This window comes from Pyrus communis, chromosome 9, assembly GCF_041283825.1.
Source record: "Pyrus communis isolate YQ-2024b chromosome 9, ASM4128382v1, whole genome shotgun sequence".
In the NCBI taxonomy this organism is placed as follows: Eukaryota; Viridiplantae; Streptophyta; class Magnoliopsida; order Rosales; family Rosaceae; genus Pyrus; species Pyrus communis.
In genome coordinates, this window is record NC_142573.1 from 24,290,665 (window position 1) to 24,302,338 (window position 11,674).

At 36.6% G+C, this 11,674-nt stretch overlaps 1 non-coding gene and 1 pseudogene across 2 annotated transcripts; one reads left to right on the forward strand and one right to left on the reverse strand.

The window, feature by feature from the left end:
* Positions 1–4,935: 4,935 nt before the first annotated feature.
* Positions 4,936–5,008, reverse strand: TRNAV-UAC (transfer RNA valine (anticodon UAC)). The gene has a single exon. It is a non-coding gene; the product is annotated as a tRNA-Val (tRNA).
* Positions 5,009–9,602: 4,594 nt separating this feature from the next.
* On the forward strand, positions 9,603–11,249 carry LOC137740723 (tetraspanin-19 pseudogene; annotated as a pseudogene). Its single transcript, XR_015967036.1, has 3 exons — positions 9,603–9,716; positions 9,825–9,922; positions 10,995–11,249. The product of XR_015967036.1 is annotated as a tetraspanin-19 pseudogene (transcript).
* The last annotated feature ends 425 nt before the right edge of the window (positions 11,250–11,674 follow it).

The window sequence follows — 11,674 nt, forward strand, 5'->3', positions numbered from 1 at the left end:
TCTGTTTTCTCTTAAACAATGTTATTTTGCTTAAGTTGCCACTTGTTTGAGGAAATGAATACCACTCTTGATGAAGCAATCTAGCCTTTAGATACGCTAATCTTGCCTCACTTTGCTGAGGTAATCTTGCCTGTAGTGTCAAAGTTTTAAAGCATCCCTATTTCTTTCTTTCTTTCTTGGAGTGTTGTGTCACTATTTCATTATTTCTTTGTTTCTTGGTTTATTATTAGGATTAATTAATAAGTTAATTAATCATATGAGTAAGTTCATAACAGATCTTGAGTTAGTTTTAGACTTCAAGGCCCAATGGGCTTCGAATTGTCAAGGTCATTAAGTTAAGTTGTGTGACAACTTAAATCACAAAGGACACAAAAGCCCACTAACTCAGAGGCCGGCCATAAAGACTAGAGAGAGAGCTTAGGATTTTTATTTTTGTTGGTTCAATACAAGGGACTATAAAGGAGTTATAAAAGCAGTTCTAGTGTAGTAAGGCTCCTCTAGGCATAGGCAACTCAATCCCCATAAATAAATAATAATTGCCTGCAACTTAATCCCCTTAAATATTAGTATTTTTTATTTTATAAAATAATAAAAAATAATTTTATTTTTAATTTTAGATTATGATTTTTAACCGATATCATCACGCCATGTGTAAGGTGTAACTCCATTTTTTATAATCAAAATTGTTCATATTATAAATCACTTTATAAAGATTTCATCTGTAAAAAATCAATTACAACTAAGGTTGTTTAATCATTGAACTGTATAAAAACAAATGAACGAAATTGGTAAAAGCATTACGAACCGTTTATGTATTTGTTATAACAGATTAACTAAACGACCTTAGTTTTAGTTCATTTTTTACAGAAATGATCTTTACAGTGTGATTTATAATATGAACGTTTCTGATCATAAGTACAAAGCTCTGTTATTCGAACATGAAGAATTTTGAGTAAGAGTTCCAACTCATTTCTTAGTAGCCAAACATTGTTTGGAAGATAATGGTAAGGTATTTATAGAAAAAAAAATTGAATTTTTTAAAGATTTTTAATTAATGTTTAATATATATTTTTTAATTTTTATTAACTTAATTAATTAGGAGCATTGGATTACAAAAAAATTGAAATCCAATCGTCTAGATTGTGACATGTGGCAATGTGGCTCAACGGTAACATTTCTGATTTATTTTTTTTAATTTTTAAAGCAAAAAACATGGACTGTTGATAAGAAAATCAAACGGTCCAAATTGCGCCACATCATTTGGCTGTTAGGGGAGATTCGAAATTTTTTTGACTTTTGGAAATCCAACGGCCCAGAAAATATAGCCGTTGGAAATTCAACAGCTTAGAAGTAGCCACGCTGCTCCAAGGTAATAGTAACCGAGTGGGCTGCCATGCGGGCCCTACCTTTTGAAACATTGTTGAAGATGCACCTCCACGTGTGCTTGTTGTCCACGTGCATGAAGCACAAAAAAAATAAAATCAAAAAAATAATAATAATAACGTGGCTGATGTCAGCCTTGTGTCACATTCACTCAGGTGCTCAAGCCTCGGATTTTTGCTTAACTTCTTCCTCAGGCTTGCCTTGAGCCCAATTGCCTAACTGGGATGGAGTGTTTTTTTAGGGGAGGGGGGGGGGGCGGGGAGGCAATGGATTTCATTGCCCATCAATAGGGCAATTGCCCATGGTGAAGTTCCTCTAACTTTGCTCATTTATGGTTTTGTGAGGGAAAATGAGAAACAACCCTCTCCTCTCTAAGAGGTCAGCCACCAAGGGAGAAGAACACTAGCATTTTCCCCTCCCTTGCTTACTTGTCTTCTCTTTACATCTATCTATAGTGTGGAGAAATTAGAGGTACCATCTTTTGGGAACTTTGGAGATTCTATTCCTCATCCAAATCCAGGGTGTCAAGGGGCAAATGAATGAAGGCTCTCTCTTGGGTGATTACCTTTCGTCTATGCAAGGATGAATAAACAAAGATATAATGAATTCTCAACTCTTTCTTGTGTTGAGTCATGGTTCACCACAACAACTAGGCTTTAAACTTATGGTTAAGATTTGTTTTGAGTGCATATGAATATGCTTCCTCCTTTTAATTGTTAATAGCTTTGTGTATGATGCTCAAATAATCTTAATTTTGCCAAAATATTCTTTCAATTCCTCCTACGATTCTAATAAAATTCTATCATTTTTCTTTAGACTTAAAATAGATTGTCTAAGGCCTAACATGCTGAAATCACTATGAAAGACTGATGGGTATTTAGTTATAGAATAAATGAAAAGTGCACAATCCATAATTTAAAAGTACTTTATGACGTGGCAATTGTGGGTGGCAAAAACTCTCTTTCACACATAAGGAACATTGCTCAGTTGAATTTTAGAGGAAAAGTACTTTCCAGTGGTAAGCTCGTAGTTTCAAGGGGATAAAAGCTCGATATCCAAGTAAAAACTCATCCTCTGAAGCAATAACATTAGCCACTTGGATCAGGGAATGAATTGAAAGAGAAAGGTACTCCAGAAGAAAGAAGCGGTTCTATAAAAAGCAGTAGAAGGGAAACTCAACGCAGCATACAAAAAGACTTCAAAGCTCTAGAAGCCTACTTTTCATATATTCTTTTTGTAGTTCAAACACTCTTTATATTTATAGCTCTGCTACCTTCCTTGTATTATCGATTTCTTGTATTGAATTTCCTTTCTCAAACACATCATGTACTTGCAAGAACTTCCCTAACTGGGGATCAGTCTTCCCCGAATAGGTTTAAATCTTACCTGATTGCTTGTATATATCATTTATCTTCAAGTTATTAACTTTCATGCAAGTTATTATTTTGTTGATTAAATAGTCAACTTGCCTTTACATTTCATTGCTTGTAATACTTTACTTTCCAAGCTAATTTGTCTCACTTTTTGTCTTTACATTTACATGAGAATTGCCAACTGACTTGAATATAGTTTGATCAATTTGTGGTTTTCCCTTGGCATCAACATAAAGAAAATATAAACCAAGCATAAAAAGGAACTTAACATAGATTTAACCATCTAACACAATCCTTTCGATAATGAAGTTGAATTACCAAGGTTCTAAAAGACAATAGGTACTAGTCAGGCAGTAGACTGGGGTCTAGCGCCTAGGTGGGCTAGACAGATTTAAGTAAATTATTATAAATTAATTATATACTAGAAAAACAAACATGAAAAATATGTTATTTGAAAAAAAAAAAAAGTATATGTGATGTTAGATTTGGATTTGGATCCTCTCCTGAGCAAGGGAGACGGATCCTCATGACCCAAATACACGAGCTGATGGATTTTGATCAAACGGCTACAATTATTATAACTTTTAGAGGGGCCCCTTGTTTGTAGTCGTTAGATCAAAATCCAAAGGCCCATGTGTTTGGATCAAGAGACTCTGTCTCTTCTGCTCAGGAGAGGATCCAAATCCGTTAGAGTTTTAAGTACATAGTTTGGTGTGGTGACTGCGGTCTTAAAAACAGGGAAACTTAAGTCACAAAAATTCTCCGTCTCTATTTGGGATTTCCAAAACAAAGCAATCTAATTTTTAAGAATAAAATAATATAAGATATTTTGAATAAATTTGTATTTAATGTTTTTTTTTAACCACGTGGTTACCCTCCACCACAATCACCCTCACATCATCCAAGACCCCAATCCCATATTAGACATAAAATAGTGTAAAAAAAATATTAAAAGAAAATTTAATGATAAGAATGTAGTGTGTGTTTGACGCATTGGAAAGCGGAAGGCATTATTTAGGGGTTTTCAGCAGTTTCCTCTTTCTCTTCCCTCACTTTCATCTTCTATTTTTCTTTTGCTTTGTAAATTTCCTCCTCCTTCTGATGTATTCAAGGTTTGCATTCTGAATGTTCTATCTCTCCTAGACTCCCTCTTCTCTTCAAATCTTCTATTTTTTGCTAAGAATACGATGACGACTGAAAATGCAAGATGCGACGCCCTGACAGCAACCAAAGACTAGAGGGTTAGCATGCCGGAAAAAAAAAAAAAAAAAAAAAAAAAAACTACCGCCTTGTCCACCGCCTAGAGAGCGTCTAGGCTGACACCTAACTCCTACCTGATTTGGCCAGATGATTTGGTCCAAATCGCGGCGGCACTCCATCACCTAGAGCCTAGGTCGATTTTTAGAACACTGTGAATTACTCGTGGTGCAAGCAAGCAACCTAAAACAAACAATCAATCAATCAATCTGTTGGTTTTGGCCAACAATAGCATGCCTATAATCATTACCCAAATCTAGTTGGTTCATGAATATCATTTTAACCCTTGAAACTAGTGTGTGCGATCTCAGCAAATGCACTTTATTCAGTGTTGTATCATTACATGTTCAAACCTCAACATTGTTTAGGCATCTTCTTTTCAGTAAAGCACCCTTTTTTTTTTTTTAATTAATTTTTTTGCCAATATTATAAAATATTGTGCAAAAAAAATGAAGTGACATAAAGATCATGAAAAATTCTAATTTTAAGAGTCCCTTTAGCATTTCTCTACAGGATTACGTGGAGAAGTTGCTTGCTAATTAACGGAAAGGTGTAAATTTAATTTGAAAGAACTACATTTACATCTTATTTTTCATTTTTAAGATGTATAAATATGAGTTCTACTATATTTCATAGGGTGAATGTAAATTTGAAATCTAATTTAGATTTCTTTCTTTAATTTGCGACCCACCTCCTTAAGATATTTTCTAGCCGAAATGGTATTTACATGTCGGGCGTTGGAGAGGGATTTCAGGTGAAAAAGAAATATAAAATGCCAATTCTAAAACATTTTTGCATCTCCTAACTCCTATTAGAATGAGCACAAAAGTTGGTGTGAAGTTTGGAGTGCCTTGACGACTCTCGGATGGAAGATGAGAGATCCGAATAAATAGAAAGTCAAAAATTAAAATTAAAGATAGAATGATGCTGCCCAGGATCGAACTGGGGACCTTCAGTGTGTAAAACTGACGTGATAACCACTACACCACAGCACCCTTATTATTGATGATTTTATTATCGTTTTATATAAACAAAGTATTAAGGAAAATACAAAAAACAAAATTTTCATGGAAGCTGAGATCAATCCATCCAACACCAAAACCGAAAAATTCGGAAACCTTAAAATTATCAAAACTGAAACAAAACGATCCTCCTCTTTGGCGTAGCTTCCAATTTCAATTTTGTTGGGTCCCCCCCAAATTTTTGTAATTTTGGTGAATTGGGTGGGTGGTGGGGGCAGCGGGCAGAGACGGACGGACAGGATGGGAGGGGTGGCGAGGAGCTGCGTGCAGTTAATGTTGAAGTTGGTCAATTGTATGATTGGGATGGTAGGCCTGGCCATTATTATGTACTCCTTGTGGTTGATTAGGGCGTGGCAGAGGAACATGCCCCACTTCCCCCCACTTTTTGACCACTCTCGCCATCATCATCCTACACTTGACCTTGGTATGTAAATCTGTATAATCTTGGCTCTTCTTTCCTTTCTCTGGATTTTCTCATTCAGGGTGGGTTTGTTTATTTCCTGAGAAAATGTGGGAAATGCAAGGGAATCCATACTTTCAAGCCTTTCATGCTGTTGAATTGTGTATTATTATTATTTTATTTTTTTTGTTTTTTGTTTTTTTTCTCATTGTCTTAGATTCTTAGACAATGTGTCTGTCAATTATTTCTTTGTTACAATTAGATATTGAATATCTTTCTGATTTGGACGAATATTTGTGAGGGTGATATATGAATGTAGATCTAAAACACGAACGGTGAAGGAAAAATATTGTGGCGTGGGCTCAAACTTGTGGTTACTGGTCAGTGCCATATTAAGTTACTAGTTATCACTTAGCACTCTTGATAGTGGGAGGCTTGTGCATTAGAGAGGACTAGGAGTTAACTGACATTCAAGTCTAAAGTCTAACAATGATGATCAGAATCCACACTAATTGGCCTAAAAACAAACATTGTTCTGCGAAACCCCCTTTTGCTGAAAACTGTAATCACATTCACCTCCAGTGGACTTGTCCCCTCTTGACACCCGAAAAACCGTAAACTTTGCTTCCTCACGTTTGCTATGGAACAAACCAACTCAAATTTGCGCTCATTGACAATCCCCACTCCAACTCCAATCCATTCGTGAAATGAAGAAACAAATCGTCAGCGTTTTCCACCTCCCCCTTGCACACTACACAACAAAAGGAGGAAACACTAGCGTTAGGGGGAAGAAACACTAGCGTTAGGTATTCTCCTTTGAACCATGACAAGTGATTACCTCACCACGATCAATGATCCTAGCAAGAACTCATACCTTAAGTGGTACTTTGGTCTTCCAAGTGCTGGAAGACAAATAGAAAACAATTTGATTTTAATACAATTTGCATGCAAAAAAACTTGTTTCGAATTAATTTGCAAGTAAGAACTTTCAATAATCCAACCTCTAGATTCTCTTGTTAGGTCTAGACAGAAATGAAGAAATATGGCCTAACGAGGAGAGCGAAAAGGAAAGCTTCACAACCTCAGAGTCACTTAGATGTCTGCAAAAGATATAATTGCAATTGGTTGGAAAACAGGTTTTCCATGCATACTAGCAATAGAAATCTAGAAACATATGAAAGATCAACAGTCTGAAAGTAGAGGAACATAGGTGATCTCAAAATACATCTTCCCAGAGTCTGATCGTTAATTTCCCCATTCCCCTCCATGAAGTAGTTTCAAGACAAGAAAGAATTAAATCCTTGAGAAATATCTTTGTTCATTGGACAGCAACTTGGACCCCTAACCATAAGTTCATAACCTCGGAATCCCAACCCTTGGCATGTAACCCGTAATTGCTTCTAATGACATCATCCCATAAAGAATCCTTCTAATGGTGTCATCCCATAAAGAATCCCTCTTCAACGAAAAATCTGCTATACAACAAAAAGCTTGTGATACTTTTACTATTTGTCACCTTCTCCCTTTTTGGCAAGGAGAGGGAGAAAAGCTTTATGATACTTGCAATGGTAAATACTTGTGTTTTATTACCAATTTGTTATAAGACCAGATTTGGGTTCGTTTGCAATGCACAAGCACAGAAGGAAAAGAGGCATGAGAAGTTGAATATTAGACTGCACGATTAACAAACGAACAAACTAACTATAAACTAATATAATTTTATTAAGTGAACGAAAGATTGCCGTGACGGCTACATAATCTAAAAGGCTACATTGTGAATGACTTGATAAAATAAACTAATACAATCACTACTATATATAGTGAAAACTAAAGCAAATCCCTAATTCTTAACGGGCAAGAAACTCTAACATCCTTGGCCCACAATAAAACCATAAACAATAATAAAATAATAGCTAATTTTCCAACGCCCCGTCAAACTCATGGTAGTACACATCATGAGTTTGCCAACAAGCAGATGCAGATGCAAGCTCCGTTAGGCGGACACGACAAAGCAAGTTCCGTTAGACGGACACAACAAGACAAACTTCGTTAGGCGGACAAGACAAGGCAAGCTCCGTTCGGCAGACAAGACAAACGAGCAAGCAATCAAGCGAGCAAACAGGCGGGCGAGGGAAAGTATTCCAAGTGGTGCAAGTGTAAGATTCCAATGCTAGTGCGAACGTCCAACCAACTTTTGAACAAACAAGCAAAAAATTCCAATTTTCCACTTATATAGTGTCATTGAAGTGGTCACTAGTTCAATCACTTGAGCGATCATTGTAGAAGGCAACAAGAAGCTACAGAGAAACAAGCCCAATAGCAGCATCACGTGGGCCTCAAAACCTCAAAACACAACAGCCATATTTTTTTTCCTTCCTTCTTTTTCCCTTTTTTTTCTTCCTTATTCCTTCTCCTGTTCTCCAAACAACATTAATAATGGAACATGCAATCTGGGTTCGCAGCAGCAACTCGATGTCGGTTCGAGAACAGTCGTGGGTCGAAGGCGGTCAGCAGTAGGGGCTTGGTAGGAGTAGTGGTGCAGGCGTGACTGGGTGGCAAGGCGATGACGCAGCGGAAGGTTCAGGCAGGCAGCGAGGTGTGGGTACGATGCGGGTCTGGTTCATGGTGCAGCAGAGTGCAGGTCAGAAATAGCGGCGGTGGCGGGTGGTGGTTGAGCAGCAGCGGTGGTGGATGGTTCTGCAGATCAGCACACGTGGATGGTGATGCGGGTTCGTGGCGGTTGTTCCGAGTGTAGAAGAAGACGATGACGTGAGGCAGCAAACAGATTCAATTTTTTCTCTCTTTATTTTTAAGCAACAAAAACCTAACTAGGGCACAACGACAGACCACAACGAAGAAGAGGAACGTGACAAGACAAACAAACTAGCTAACAAGAACAGATTCAACCCTGAAGGATCAAACCTGCTCTAATACCAAGTTTAATATCAGAGCGCACGATTAACAAACAAACAAACTAACTATAAACTAATATAATTTTATTAAGTGAACGAAAGTGCACTTTTTATTGCACATATATTAGGTCCACACAGTATTTTTTGTGGCTCAGTTTATAGTTGTCCTGGATTGATCTTGAAAAGTTAAATCACCTTCTCTATCTTTAAAACAGTCAGAAGAGAAGTGGAAGATTGCTGTATTGCATTGCTGAGGAGTGGAGTATATTGGTGTTTATATGGAACACAAATCCATAAATTCCCCTTGTATTCTGCTGTAGAAATCAGCGTTAACAAGGAACATAGACAACCTTAAGCTTACACACTCAACCTTAAATTAAGCAACTCTAACAGCCTGTAAACAGCATAAGGGTCTGTTTCTGAGTGCCTCCGCTGGAAGTGATTTTCCACAGTGCAATTTTGCTGATAGCACCGTTGTCAGAAATATACTTTTTTGTAGTTTTGTTTTCAAATTTTTTGTGCTTCTTGTAAGTACACTTGGAAGTGCCTCAAAAGTGCTTCTTAAGAAAGCTCTAAAATGGGCTTTATCTGACCCAAAAGAACACTAGTTATAAATCAAAGAGTTTATTTCTCTTCATTCTTTTGCTGCTTATGCTTTTCCTTTTTTGTTCTATGATTTAAGTAGTGTATTTTTTTGTATTCTTTCCCTGTCAAATCAACGTCTTTTAATTATAGTTATTAGGCTTGCAACAGGGTCCTTTCTTTCTTCCCTTACAATTTGTTCACTTCTCATTACATATGTCATTATTAGATTCTTAATATTCTGTTAATGTGTATTCATGTGCATCATTTCTTGACAATACTTATGTGCTTAGCTACACTTCTACTCCTATGAAGTATGAAGAGAGGTAGTAGGGGGAAAAATAATCTACGTGAGATAGATATTGCTTTAAACGCTAGATAGATATTGCTTTAAATTCAAAAGGCATATTTTTCAAGTAGTTCCATCCAAAGTGGGGAGGTTGAATTATGAGTGCTATTTATCATCATAGCATATGGACTTGTCTTTCTGTGGAAGTTGATGGATTTTAAACTAAATTGTCAGCTCCATATTTGCCATATCTTTTCAGATCATTTAGATTCCTTTTGTTTTAGATGTTGATATTTATAAAACATTTGTAGAAATGAGTGCAGTTCAATGGGGTTTCACTTTCTTTTATTTTTTTAACTCTGTTATCTTTAAGTATATTTGACAAAACTGTTTGTGTTTTACCTTAATTGCTTACAGTACATGGTGTTTGTCTTCTTACTCTTCATGCTTGAAGCTGGAGTGACTGCTGACATATTTTTAAACCGTGACTGGGAAGAGGTATATCGAAGAACAGTGTAGTTATTTTTGTTTAATGGGTTAATGACTTAGAGAGAAGCATATTAACGATTTGGTTATAATGCTGATAATTTTTTGACTTGTGGCCAGGACTTTCCAGATGATCCAACTGGGAGATTTGATCAATTCTTGTAAGGTCGAACTTTGATATCTGCAAATGGATTGGCTTGTCAATCGCGTGTGTACAGGTCTCTCTCAACTTTCTTTTTGTGTACTGCATGTTTGTGCATGCTTGTTTGAAGAAATTAAAAGTTAAATGTTCAATGAGTCTCACTTAATGTCTTACCAGAACTAGTAGAAGCTGCAGAAACAGTCGACTGTCTTAAATATATTTCAGGATAAACCCACACCAATGCCCCTGAAACTTCGACCCATGTCTCCAGTGGCGGACAAAACATAGGCCCAGGGGACGCTTGGTCCCTCTCAAAATTTCTTTTTGAGGACTGTTTATATTAATCTAGTTAAAATAGTTCCAAAATTCATTTTGAGTTGTGAGTTCCTCTACATTCTCTTTGGTTTCTCACTCACTCATGTCAAAAACCCGATTTAGTTGCATATATTTTGTTAATATGAATGACTATTAGATTATTGATACAAGTAAAGAAAAATTTAGAGGAGAGTGGTAAAATTAGGAATGTTGTAACAACTTGCAATAATTAGCCTAGTTTTTCCAATAAAAGTACTTGGACTTTTACAGCTCCCCCTCTCTAGTTCTTGACTTTCAGTTTGTGTGTTAAAATGGCTCCTGCCGTGGGATGTGCTATATTTTCCCTGAAAACTTGTCATGTGCTCGGCACTATGTATTCAAAGGTTTGTTCGTTTATAAACCGTAAATACCAATTGAAAGTTAAAATACACATAAGACAACAGTTTCCTCACATTTCTCTCTCCTTTCGCAAAAATGGAGACCAGGAATCAAGTTTTGTGCTGTGAGCTTGTTGAGGAACCACAACCTAGAAGTTGATATTACCTACGGACACAAGATTGGAAATTCAACTCTACAATCCTCCATGTTATAGTTTCATTAGCGTGGCCACAGGCTCTCAAAATCCAATGCAAAAACTCGGGATACCATTTTAAAAGGTCAAGATTGGAGCGTGATTTGCATGTTTAATCATGCCCATCTATCGTTTCCTACAGGAGTCTAGTGTGTGATACAATCAAGTCTTATAAGGGCTATCTGGTTTGCAGATCATGGCCATTCCTTTACATCTTTTCTCTGTCCTCTTTCTGTTGAACGTTCGTTGTCTTCTTTTGCAGGGGCTGTCTTTGTTATTGGCAATGATACTCAAAGCTCTTGGGCCACATCCGTATTATGATAGTGATGATGAGTATGTTCCTGAGAGGGTTCCACTCCTAAAGAGTGCTGTTCTTCCACCTCCTTATGTCGTTGGTAACCCCGTATATGGTTCCAAAAGTGATTCATGGAACATAAGGATCAATGGCAAGGTAGAAACGTTCGATTCTTTGAATGGGCCATGTTCTATATCTGCTGCATTATATCTTACATATTAAATCGAAGATCCTGATTTCGTTTCTCAATTCAAAAAACTCTGTTAACGCTTTTTCATCTATCTTGTTCTAATTCTTGTGCCTTAATCTTTGTTACTTTTTTTCACTAGATTATCTATAAAAAAGAAAAAGATCCTGTCTGAGTCTCTAATGATTCATTCAGATCCTGTAGGACAGCTGAGAGTGTCATAAGTAGTGCCACTTTTATGGAAAGAGCACACACACATGGACATGTATACATATATATTGTTAGTATAAATGTTATATTTTGATTAGTAATACCCTTTTCAAACTGTGAAAAAGCCCGTTGATTAAGTGAAATCATGTCTTGTAACATAACATGCCCCGTAATTATCAGAATTTGTTTCGTAATGATATGTAGTATATAATATATTATGTATAATGTATATTTACAGTAGCAGGCGCCT